The following is a 12,969-nucleotide window of genomic DNA, read 5'->3' as shown; positions in this document are numbered from 1 at the left end:
GGAGGAAGAGTATAGAAGTTCACATTTCCCACACTCTGTTCCCTTTTATCGCCTTTGAAATGTGCAGGAAATACTGTTGCAGTATTCTTCCAACCCTGTTGAAGAATGTGCTACTAATACTACAATAATAATGATGACAGCAACAATAATAACAACAACAACAACAACAACAACAACAACAACAACAACAACAACATTAATAATAGTAGTAGAAGCGGAAACTAGGATAATATTTATTTTATCAATGTATTCCTTTTTTTCAAGGAAGTTTTACTGAGACGACTAATGCAGATCCTAAAGAAAAATAAAAGTAATTCAAGACATAAAACCATAAGACCCTAAAAGTGTGTGTGTGTGTGTGTGTGTGTGTGTGTGTGTGTGTGTGTGTGTCTGTGTATCTAGTTTTGGACTATGAAAAAAAATATATAGACGAAACCAAATGAATAGTGTAGAATGCACTAGGGAGTGTGTGATTACAGCCACTTTAAGAAAGGGGAGAGGGAGTGGCGGCATGTTCCATTACTTTTAGTTGTATGTACACTCATCATATACAAACAATATAGTAAGCTTTTGTTAATGAAAATATGTAGTGGAGCTATACATTATTTGTGTTAAATACGAGAGAGAGAGAGAGAGAGAGAGAGAGAGAGAGAGAGAGAGAGAGAGAGAGAGAGAGAGAGAGAGAGAGAGAGATCCAGTTTAAACTGTTTTTTTTTTTATGTAGGAGGAAGACTGGCCAAGGACAACAAAAATCTTAAAAAAAAAAAAAAAAAAAACTGAGATGCCGGTCCCCGAATAGGCTCCGAAGCGGTAGTAAAAAATCGAAGGCTAAGTGTCTTGAAACCTCCCTCTTGAAGGAGTTCAAGTCATAGGAAGATGGAAACACAGAAGTTGGCAGGGAGTTCCAGAGTTTACCAGAGAAAGAGATGAATGACTGAGAAAACTGGTTAACTCTTACATTAGACAGGCGGACAGAATAGGGGTGAGAGAAAGACGAAGGTCTTGTGCAGCGAGGCCGCGGGAGGAGGGGAGGCATACAGTTAGCAAGATCAGAAGAGCAGTTAGCATGGAAATAGCGGTGGAAGATAGCTAGAGATGTAACATTGCGGCGATGAGAAAGAGGCTGAAGACAGTCAGTTAGAGGAGAGAAGTTAAATGAGACGAAAAGCTTTTGAATCCACCCTGTCTAAAAGAGTGGTATGAGTGGAATCCCCCTAGACATGTGAAGCATATTCCATACATGGACAGATAAGGCCCTTGTACATAGATAGCAGCAGGGGAGGGGGGAGAAAAACTGGCGGAAACGTCTCAAAACGCCTAACTTCATAAAAGCTGTTTTAGCTAGAGATGAGATATGAAGTTCCAGTCTAGATTATAAGAAAAGGACAGACCGATGATGTTCATTGTAGAAGAGGGGGACCGTTGAGTGTCATTAAAGAAGAAGGGATAGTTGTTTGGAAGGTTGTGTCGAGTGGATAGATGGAGGAACTGAGTTTTTGAGGAACTGAACAATACCAGGTTTGCTCTGGCCCAATCAGAAATTTTAGAGAGATCAGGAGTCAGGCGTTCTGTGGCTTCCCTGCGTGAACTGTTTACTTTCTGAAGGGTTGGATGTCTATGAAAAGACGTGGAAAAGTGCTGGGTGATATCATCAGCGTAGGAGTGGATAGGACAAAATTACAAAATTACAAAATTTACAAAATCATTGATCAGTAATAAGAAGAGAGTGGGTAACAGGACAGAACCCTGTGGAACACCACTGTTAATAGATTTAGGAGAATAACAGTGACCGTCTACCACAGCAGCAATAGAACGGTCAGAAAGGAAACTTGAGATGAAGTTACAGAGAGAAGGATAGAAGCCGTAGGAGGGTAGTTTGGAAATCAAAGCTTTGTGCCAGACTCTATCAAAAGCTTTTGATATGTTTAAGGCAACAGCAAAAGTTTCACCAAAATCTCTTTTTGGGAAGATGAGAGAATTCCTAATGAATAATTGTCATCCATGAATATAGGATATTAATCAAGCTGACTGAAAATATTACGTAGGAAAATTACTATACAACTTTAATCAAGATCACTACGATATACATCAACATGGTATTGCTGTCGCTTTCCTCCTCCTGCCCATCTTCCTTCTTCTAGTCTTGTTGTGTATTTTTCTTCCTTTCGTGTTTCATTTACTACAATGCCCAGCAAGATAGTATTGCTGTCGCTTTTTTTCCGTCTAACCATCTTCCTTCTTCCAGTCTTGTTGTCGCACATGCTTCCTTCTTCTTTCGTGTTTCATCTTCTCCTGGTGTTCCTTGGGATACGACATTGCTCACCCCAGGCACGTGACTATTGCTGTATTGGTCTGGTGGTATTTTTTTTTTTTTTTTATGTGTTCAAATGTATAGGACTGATAAACACATTGATAAGAAACACATTGAATCAAATAATAATTACTTTTCGTCAAAAGAAAAGTCTCTCTCTCTCTCTCTCTCTCTCTCTCTCTCTCTCTCTCTCTCTCTCTCTCTCTCTCTCTCTCTCTCCTCTCTCTCTCTCTCTCTCTCTAACTACACAATAAATACATGTATATTTATATTTGTTTGCTTGTTTACTATTTTACTTGTAATTGCGTTTGTTTGTTTTTTGTTAGTGCGTTGTGTTCGTTTTTGTTTTTTTGTTTGTTCTTTTATTTGTTTGTTTTGGTTATTTGTTTGTTTGTATCGTAGATCACAACTAGAATTAACTATGGTTTACAAAATGTAACAACGCAGAGGAATTTTTTTTTTTTTTTTTATGAAATAACTAATTGTATATGGTGCCTGACTGACGGGGTTCCCTTCGTCATTCTAGCAACGATGAGTCTGGCGTGATTTAGATACGCGGCTCATCCACCGGCAGATTTTATATTAGTTACCTCATAGGCCGGCTGAGGGGAGCGCTGACCTAATATTCCCTCTCACGCCCTCAGTTTACGTTCCTGCCCGCTGCCAGTGTTAAAGCGGTAGGAACAGTGGTGTACGAATTCCACACCCGCCCTATTAGAAGTGGAAGTGTTCGTTAGAGAAGTGCAGACGTATATGCATTGCAAATCACAAATGCAATATCGTGTGTGTGTGTGTGTGTATGTGTGTTTGAATGATTCGTACAGTATTTTCAGAACATTGTTGAAAGAGATAGAAGACTGGTAAATTCTTAAGTTAACGATGCACACAATATTATTATTTTTATTTATTTATTTATTTATTTATTTATTTATTTATTTATTTATTTATTTATTTATTTTCATTTTTATTTACTTATATATTTTTATTTATTTATTTTATTTATTCATTTATTTATATTTTTATTTATTTTTCATTTATTTATTTATTTATTTATTTATTTATTATTTATTTATTTAATTATTTATTTATTTTATTTATTTATTTATTTTTATTTTATTTTATTATTTTTATTATTATTTATTTTTTTTTTTTAGGGGGGGGGAGAGTGGGATGAGTCAGCACGTGTGTTGTATCTGGGCCTGCCCGGGATGCAAGCCGCGCTATAGCAGCCCTCAGTTTGCTGCACCCCACCGCGCCACTTCACCCTTATGTTGTGTAATGGAAGCAGTTTCCGAAAATACTGAACAAAACACTTTTCTTTTATACATATCCATCCTTAACTGGAAATAAAATTATAATTTTCGAAGTTATACGGAGGTCGATACCTGAACTCTCTCTCTCTCTCTCTCTCTCTCTCTCTCTCTCTCTCCTCTCTCTCTCTCCTCTCTCTCTCTCTCTCTCTCTCTCTCTCTCTCTCTCTCTCTCTCTCTCTTTTTTTTTTTTTTTTTTTTTTTTTTTTAAGCTTGCTTTTCCTCCAGCAAGCTGGAAAAGGGAACGCCAACAGGACGACGATCAGAATCAGGAGGTCGTCTAAAATTATTCACTTTATGTATCCTGTGATGGTGCCTTGCCTCATCCACGGGTATTGGTGTCCTCAATCAAAACAGTATGCCATCTTCATCTGTATTCTTTCTCTGTCTGTACCCAAGAGTGGTGCTGGGTTGCCCACCCAGCATCCCAGCAACATTCACGTATTCCGTCTTGTGTTACGAATACTCTCCCCATGTTAGGTACTCTGATCTGTTGAGAATCTACCATCTATTGTCAGAATTTGTAAGGAGATCGTCACCAGATTGAGGGAAAAACGCAAAACACATAAGAATATAAAATAAGGGAAGCTGTAAGAAGCCATTAAGAATACATGCACGTGACAGTCCTTGTATGAAACATACCTATTTCCACCTATCATCCTCATCCAAAAATCATTTGATCTTCTTTTAAAGCTCCCTAATGACTCGGCACAAAGAATCTGGATACAGAATCTATTCCGTTAATTTATCACTCTATTCAATAATCAGTTCCTTCGTATCTATTTCTCACCCTTATCACCTCTTTCAATTTGCCAGAGGGTAATGGAGACTGACAAGTAAAGTTTTGCTTTGCTTACAAGCTGCTGAGTTTCTATGAATGGGAGGGGACTGGCAGTGAACTTAACTCAGTTGTGGTTAAGTGGGGAGCACCCAGAGCTGCCTGAATGAAGATGCTGTGTTCCCTTCGTGTTCCCACTTGACATAAATTCCCAGGTTGCCTAAGTACTACTCTTAGACCTGCTGTGCCCAGTGGATAAACCCCAGGGACTGTACTCACGGACATGGTGGGCCCGGATGTGAGTTGATTAGATGGTGATGCTGTGGTGCAAAAATTATTATGCTTTAGTTTAAGACACGTATGTCTTACCCCCTTACCAGCTACTGAGCAGAGGTTGTTGTTGATGTAACCATGCTAAATCACCGTTCTGGGCATGCTGTGCTCACACTCCCCAATGTGTTTCCCAGCTGTCCGCGTGTGGGGCGGTTGACTACAGCCTGTGGAAGTTTTGTCATGGCCACCAGTTCTCCTCGTGGGTGTTCTTAAAATTTAAGAACCTGTGTCAGATATAAATAATATCCATCACCAGTGGGATTATTTTGAATAGAAGTTTTACTATGGAAAGAACTGCCTTGAAAAAAATATTACAACCTTTGGCAATGAAGCAAGGTAAGTTGGTGTCTGAATTAATTACAACATGGGTGTCATAAAACGTATTTGAATCATTATCCCAGGTAAATAGTATATCTTCTCAGTTTTAGCACCTTATTCTGAAGAAATTGTTAAATTATAAATGACCTCCATGAACACACACACACACACACACACACACACAGAGAGAGAGAGAGAGAGAGAGAGAGAGAGAGAGAGAGAGAGAGAGAGAGAGAGAGAGAGAGAGAATTTATAGAAATACTATGGCTCCGGTAGATGTGATATTCCGGTAAATATAAGACACTGGATCTTGATCACTAACATCCCCGTAGTTTATCATAAAGTATAATGCAAAGCTGACGATCGAGCTTCAAGAATGACGTCATCGTCTAAGGTAGACATGACGTATTAACGTGTACGAGAGTGGCGAAGACGGCAGGCTGACGAGGTGGAACAATTTTATTAATCTAAACTTGTACATGTTAAAAATTTTGGCATATGCAAGCCATCCTTTACGTTTTTTCATAAATTATTATTATTGAAAATTAAATTCATAGTTAATAGTAACCAAGCGTTAGAGAGAGAAAATCTTATATTTATATTGAAAGTCGACAGTTATGGACGCAGTTTGGTGTGCTCTTGCCAGACGTATGATTAACTAGTGTTTGCATGGCTCAGAAGATGTCATTGGTGGATTCTGATTAATCTTCTCGATGATTAAATATTATATAGCAAAAGTGCTTATTTGTTTGAACAAATATTTCGTTGTTTTGTTGCCCCTACAGAAACTTTTTCCCTCTAACAGTGGGTGTTGTCACAGTTTTTCACAGAGCATTCGGTTATTTTCGTCTTCCCAGTCCTTGGTTTGTCAGTCTTGCCTCAGCCGTGGAAAGGGTATGTTCGCTACATTTACGTAGAAGGAGTGAGTGGCCTTCTCAAAACTTTCTCCGAAGACTTACCTGGTGTCTATCGAGGTAGAAAGTGTACAGCAGGCACTGCATTGGTGAGTGCGTGAATGACAGTTATTATTTATAATTCGCAAGGGGGTGAAGTATTTCTTAAGGATGCATTGTTGAACAGGAGAGCCGACCAGCTGGCACTGGCCTGTGGCTGTTACATGAAGCCGAGGTGTTAGCACTGTATTGCCACTGTACTACATCGTTAGTCACTCTGCAGACAAGAGAAAAGGTGTGACTGTCATTTCATCAGCAGGTAGAACGAGAATCCCAAATCCTGAATACCCTTCCGTGAAGTTGCACCGCCTGAGCGCCGCTGTGGTGGTGCAGAACACCACATGTGTCTGAAATACCATTAGACTGACTCACTTCCTCAATAGTTATATAGGCGTGGAGGTTTGAGTAAAGCTGACAGTAAACCCGCACGTATAGCGTCTGGGTATGAAGACACCCGTGTAATAAGGCAGTGGATAGGCACGCATATCACAGAAGGTAAACAAGCAGTTTATATTTACATAGCTTATGACCATTGTACTTCAAGGAGACTAAAGAGACATTACACAGTCAAACACCGCCTAGGGAAGGGCGTGGTCAGGTGCACGCCAGGGACCGCGAATAGCCCGCCCCGCCCCGTCCCTCCTCGCCTCATCCCGCCCCACCCCACCTCACAGTACCGTACCTGGTTGCGTTGCCCCGCGTCACGAAGACGACTAGACAGGCTTGTAAGAGGGACGAGGGCCGTGCTATTTCTGTTTTGTTTGATATTTGTTATTACTGTTTAATTGATATACTAATTATTTATTTAATAAATTATTTATAAATTAATTCATTAAGTTGCACGTGTGCATGCGTTTATAAATTCTAGTTATGTGGGTGATATCCTCGTGGCCTATAAAGTAGCAACATTTTGCCCTGAAGCGTGTTTCACATACAGCATGTCACCACTTGGTAGTTGAAGAAGCATTAGGAGATAGACACATTAGAACCAGTAGCTCAACTTTGTAATTTGCACGGACAATCAAATGGTATTTTGTAAAAGATGATACTAGCATATAATGCATACACGCATTTATATACACATGGGCAAAGGTGAGAGAGCAAAAATGAATATATTAGTAACAAAAAATAGATAAATATTAAACAAGAAGTTTGACCCACAACAGTAAAAGCTAAATGAATAGACGGATAAATAAGTAAAGTACTGATATGCAAGAAAACTGCAGTGGCCTACGAATACGTTCTTCACACTTCAGCCACGGATGGTTGGCGAAAATTTCCTGTCGTAACTTTGAGACGCGTACCGATTGGTCTTGTTCGGCCCAGGACCTCAGATTAAATTATCGCCTCTAGACTAAATATGTGTTAGCTCTTTTCGATAGTAAATACCGATCTACTTTACGGAGAAGTAGTGAAGGGAAGGAGCATCGTTTCCTTGCCTCTGAATAAACGAAGAGGGTAAAAAGCGTTTCATCTTTTCCTGGTTTCATGAGTAAATATATTTTTTTTACTACTGCTTCGCGTTCTTCGTCCCCAGCACCCACGCCTTGCCTCAGGGTGGCTATCGTGTAATGCAAACGTCGCGGTGCTCATATCGCTGATAACGGTACGGTCGGTAAAAAGTGGGAGAGCACACACACACACACACACACACACACACACACACACACACACACATAATGTTTATACAGTGCGTGATTTCTAGTGGATTGTCAGTGGTGTTACGTTTAATATTATTTTATTTATTTGTTTGCTTTTGCTCTTATTTTTTTTATTTGACTTCTTTATTTTGATTAGTTAATAATATATATATTTTTTAATCTGGTTCTCAGAGTATCACTAATTACAGAGTTACTGGTGGTTGAAGTGAAGTCACGAACTACGTAATTTTCCCAAGAATTCCTTCCCTTAGTAAGTCTTAAGTACAACAACTTAAATTATTATAGTTCATATGCATGTCCCGGATGAATTCAGCGCATTCAGAGCTTTAATTAACAATAACAACATTCAGACTTGACCCGAATAAAAATTATCTGGTCAGAGCAGGTCAGTAGTGACGTCATGTTTTGTGAGCTCGCACCTGATGGCTGGCGTGTCTCAGGTGATAATCCTCCACATCCTACCTCCCCTCCCACACCACATGGCTATCACAACTTGCAACTCGCCGACAGCAATCCTATATAGGTCACTCCGTTTGATGGTTTTATCTGGTGAACATACCAAAACTGCTGAGGGATCGATCCTGACCTATACGACCAAACGACCAGAACTTCAGTAGCAGCCCGGCATGTACAGTAGGAACCTCACAGCCGCGTGTCAAGCATTATCAGAACACCACATTCAAATATGAATCAAATTGGAGTGATGAAAGACATGACTAATAATGACCTTTTTTCTGGCCTAGTTTTGGGAAGCGATTTGCCCAGAGCTTGGAGATCACTGAGGAAATCATGGTTGGTTGATAGCTAGAAATCTCTCCCCGATCATTGAATTAGTAGTAAATCTGTGTCCCTCTGTTGGTTATTATACTATTGATTCAGACACATCAAGAAAAGGACGTATGGTGTTTGGTGTATGTTGTGTATGGTGTAAAGTAACCTGCACACAAGCTGCACCGCGAAGGAGGAAACTGATCGATACAAAATACGTGGGAAGACTGACTGGCGACTTGCTGCTCTTTACCGGCGAGACGTGAGAAAGCAAGCGATGACATGTGATAGAATGGAGATGACGTCAGTATAGACACAGGGGACAACATCGTAGAGCCTGTGTTAATTGCTTTGAGTTTTGGCGATGAGAGTTGGACTATTTTAACACATGAATACCATCACTGGAACACTTTCGGGTCGCTCTTGCGCTTTTATCTTTCATACGTCGGAGGAGCGAAGTTCAGTGTATCGAAGATGAAAAATTAAGTGAACCTCATAGTGTGGCACCAGATGAGAAGTCCAATGGCAGCAGCGACCTGAGTGTGAAAGTGGCCTGCACGTATGCACTGGAGCAAAGTACTTCCGCCAGGTCATCACGGTAACTGATGCCAGTGATCACCTTCGGCCGATGTTTACTCTTGTACTCACTGATGCGAGGCCTTGTGTTGGATTCCGAAGGTGAACGAGGATGTACTACGTCAGAGAGAGAGAGAGAGAGAGAGAGAGAGACTACGTTAGGTCGCCACCCCTCTTATGAATTATCCTTGTTCTCGTTTACATAATTCAACAGCGTAACAAGACATATTAGGAATGAGAAAGAATGCGAAGCGCTGTGTTGGGAGAGAATCTGACAAGGAATGACAAGTACATGTACGGTAAGCAGAGAGACACTAGTAGTCGTCCATGCAGGGAGAATAGTAAAACAATTTCTGATCAAAGAAAACTTTTAGTAAATGAGCCAGCAGGAAAGAACGAGCTATGCAAGCTTGTTGTGTGATGTTAACCATTAGCAGCTGTAAATGAACATGCACAGCCACTCGAGATGCTTTTAAGAAGGATAGAATATACTGATGGATGTACGGAAAAGGAACCCAAGTCGGCGTTTCTTGCAGTGCATGTTGATGCAGTGAGTACAACACTAAGCCGCTAGTGAGTCACCTAACCAAGTACGTCTGCTTTTCACCATTTATTTCCTGCCCCAAAGGATGCATTTTATCCCCATGCGATGAATTCTCTCTCTCTCTCTCTCTCTCTCTCTCTCTCTCTCTCTCTCTCTCTCTCTCTCTCTCTCTCTCTCTCTCTCTCTCTCTCTCTCTCTCTCTCTTAATTTTCCCATCAGAGGTCCTGTTGGTATCCATCGTGTTGTCATCTGTCGTATTCCATTCATATGTGTTATAAGAAATACATCAAAGGGATATTGATTTTTCTTCCGTATGTTTGCCAAGGCAACATGCACCGTTTGGTTAGTGGTTCACTTCCCCTCATGGATGCCAATACTCCTTCCCTTCGTGTCACGAGGAACGAGAACCTGCATTGCCTCGACCAGAGGAGCGGCTTCTGGTCACGTGCGTTGTGACTTGTGCTAGTGCGGTAGCAGGTCGGCTACTTGAGCATCATGCTGAGCTGCTACCCGAAGCGATCGGTGTGGGTGTGCCGGCTAAAGTTGCATCGCGCAGTTTGCTATACTGACATGAGAGCAATGGCGAGATAGGTACAGACGCCAGATGTCACTCGTGAAGATTCGCCTCCCTAGCGTGATACGATGAAATGTTTATGATCCCAGGCCGGGGCTACATAGGCCCCAATGTAAATTGTCTGTCAAAATATCAGTGTATCTGCTGGGATTCACGTTAAATGGGTTTCTTTATCGCCAGTGATCACGCCAACCGTTGTCTCAATCCAGACTTCCTTCACCTGGTTCAGCTTTCTTTAACCTTGGGTGCTGACACCTCGTGGCTGAAATCAATTTTATGGGGTGTGGAAATTTAAGAGAGAGAGAGAGAGAGAGAGAGAGAGAGAGAGAGAGAGAGAGAGAGAGAGAGAGAGAGAGAGAGAGAGAGAGGAAAGAAGGCAGGCAGGCAAGCAAGCAAGCAAGCAAGCAAGCAAGAGACATACAGACAGACAGTCATATATTATAATAAGGTTTATGCAGATGGAAGCAGTGAAGAAAACTACTGAAAAAAAGTGTGTTGGTTTTGGCCGTAGTGACCACATCTCAAGACCTCTCGATCCAGGAACCTCTGCTAACCTCAGCTCATGGTTGGCGGAAACTGCCTGCATCAAGGGTTTTGCTGCCTGTATTCAAGGGGCAAAGTAAAAAAAAATCTTGTGATCTTGTGCATAAAAAATACTTGTGAACGGTCTTGTGCCACAAGTGTTGGAAACCATATTAATTCATATTAATTCAGGATGATTAAAAACGTCTGATGGGAGCAAATTATTGTGTTCATGACGCAAAGCTTGTCGAGATGAAGGCAATGTCTGGAAGAACAGTCGCCCGGAGACCACGAGTTTGTTCCTCGAGTGTTTTTTTTTTTTTCTCTCCATACCCTGTTAGGCTGAGGAACTCTTGCGTCGGCAACACCGCCTTGATGTCGGGCGCTTCAAGCATGAGACTTTCTCATCCTTGAGGCGCATGACCTCTGGTGATTTAAAAGACGTTCCATGAAGGCGATGGAAGGCAAACAGAGCCACATCTAGCGAGAAGAAAGGTGGAAGAGAATTGCAGGGTAAATACTGAGATTTATTAATTCTAGATTACATCATACATTTGGCGTAGGAAAACTCGTATTAGCTTTCAGGATAATTTTTCTGATATATTAACACGATCATACAATGTTAGGAATGATAAGTGAAGTGTTAGGTTATTATGAGTGATATTCATGAGCACTGATTTCATTGGTAATACAGCCGAGGCAGTCTTGGGAAGCATTATGCATCATAAGGAGCACTGTGGTTCCAAGATTTGCACCGCTGTGATTCGCTAGTACAAAACAATAATGAATGATCAGGTTTGCAATATAAGCTATGAATTTGATGCCTTGAGTTTTAGAGAGAGAGAGAGAGAGAGAGAGAGAGAGAGAGAGAGAGAACGGTTTCATGTTATCTTTTCCGAGCTAGTTTTCCCCCATCGATAGAAAGAATCTACTGTACTTCCACTCTCCCACACGGCACGCGTTCCTCAGGATTCCCGCCTTCCTGTGTTCAACATCTCATGCCATTCGGTAAAGGCTTTGTTCTCTTATTCAAATAATATAGTTTTGCAATGTGCCGTCCTTGAAAATTACTGGAGTGTACATCCGTAGCTCGTCAAATGTGTTCCTGAATGCGTATGCGAAAATTAGGATGGAATATATTTGAATGGTGGTGGTGGGATTCATTCCGCTTTGCGCTTTTAGTTTCATCTTGTGTTTGGCATGGAAGGGTTTGCAGTACTATAAAGCATGGCCGTCTAGTACAGATCGTCATTGTCATTGTTTATTTCTGTTGCATTATAATTAGAACATGCGTCCAAAACATTTCTTATTTTGTTTTAAACTTCACTGATTACTACACGAACTTACCTCGTCTGCCCTTCTTTTCAGTGTGTGTGTGTGTGTGTGTGTGTGTACAAGTGCCGGAGTGAAGCTGGTGAGAGCGGCTGGCTGGGCTGGAGGGCGTTGGGAGCGGCGGCGTCAAGGTTGCCGTGACCCTGAGTGTCCTGCATGGTACTCACACATTCCTTTCACATACACGACCATCTACCACATGGAACATGTTACATGATGGAAGAGGGAATACTAACGATATCGTTGACAATAGCTAAAACAACGTGAAACACTAACAACCGAACTTCCCTTCAAAACTTATACCGGAACTCTGACACTTACGAATAATTACATAACTTAGTTATTGACTACTAATGAATGTTTGGTTTAGTGTGTGTGTGTGTGTGTGTGTGTGTTCCTCCCACCCATATGCGTAAGCGAAACGTTGTGCTGGCAGCGGCGTATACGTGTTGTTTTGTTGTGGTAACCCGCCCTGGTGATGGCCGGGTTGGCGGGGCGGTCTGCCAGCCGTGCACCACCAAACTTGCAGAGAGACAGTCCGTCACTGATCCAACGAGGCGCTGCTTCCTCCTGGATCTCCGCCTCAGCCTGCCGCTCCAGCCGAGCTGATGGTATTCACAGTTGCCCCTTTCTTTCTTAAAAAATCCGACTATGTGAGAGTAATGTTTCAACTTGATATAAGGTGTAAATATCGTACATTGCGAACATTTACAACTTTCGAAAACCCAAGCTCAAGTAGCCGCTGTTTACAGAAGAATCTTATCGGTGAATGTGGAGAGAGGGGGAGGGGAGGGGAGCACAGAAGCCTCCTCATGCGTCTTTGTGGAGCGTAGGACGTGCTGGCGAGCAGGTGTGTTTGTGTCTGGCTGAGAGTAGTGGTGCTGGTGGTCAGTACATACAGGCTTTGTTTGTGCTGTTTGACAGTGTGTGGGGCGGCGAGACGTCGTGCAGTGTCGGCTTAACGAAAGAAAACAAAACATCAGAGCCAG

The 12,969-nt window shown here is 41.6% G+C and overlaps 1 protein-coding gene across 14 annotated transcripts in view; it reads left to right on the top strand.

The window, feature by feature from the left end:
- The first annotated feature begins 5,879 nt into the window (after positions 1 to 5,879).
- The window catches only part of LOC135104094 (calpain-5-like), a 47,805-nt gene continuing 40,715 nt past the window's right edge, over positions 5,880 to 12,969 (top strand). For 7 of the 14 annotated variants that reach the window (XM_064011165.1, XM_064011142.1, XM_064011114.1 and 4 more), the window contains exon 1: positions 5,893 to 6,053. The gene's annotated coding sequence lies outside the window, so the exon portion shown is untranslated. Of the gene's footprint in view, positions 6,054 to 12,015; positions 12,140 to 12,439; positions 12,592 to 12,736; positions 12,831 to 12,856 lie in introns of those variants that run through there. The other 7 variants (XM_064011173.1, XM_064011123.1, XM_064011075.1 and 4 more) reach the window with 5 other exon arrangements.

Source organism: Scylla paramamosain, chromosome 1 (genome assembly GCF_035594125.1).
Source record: "Scylla paramamosain isolate STU-SP2022 chromosome 1, ASM3559412v1, whole genome shotgun sequence".
NCBI lineage: Eukaryota > Metazoa > Arthropoda > Malacostraca > Decapoda > Portunidae > Scylla > Scylla paramamosain.
This window is presented reverse-complemented; position numbering and strand designations above follow the sequence as displayed.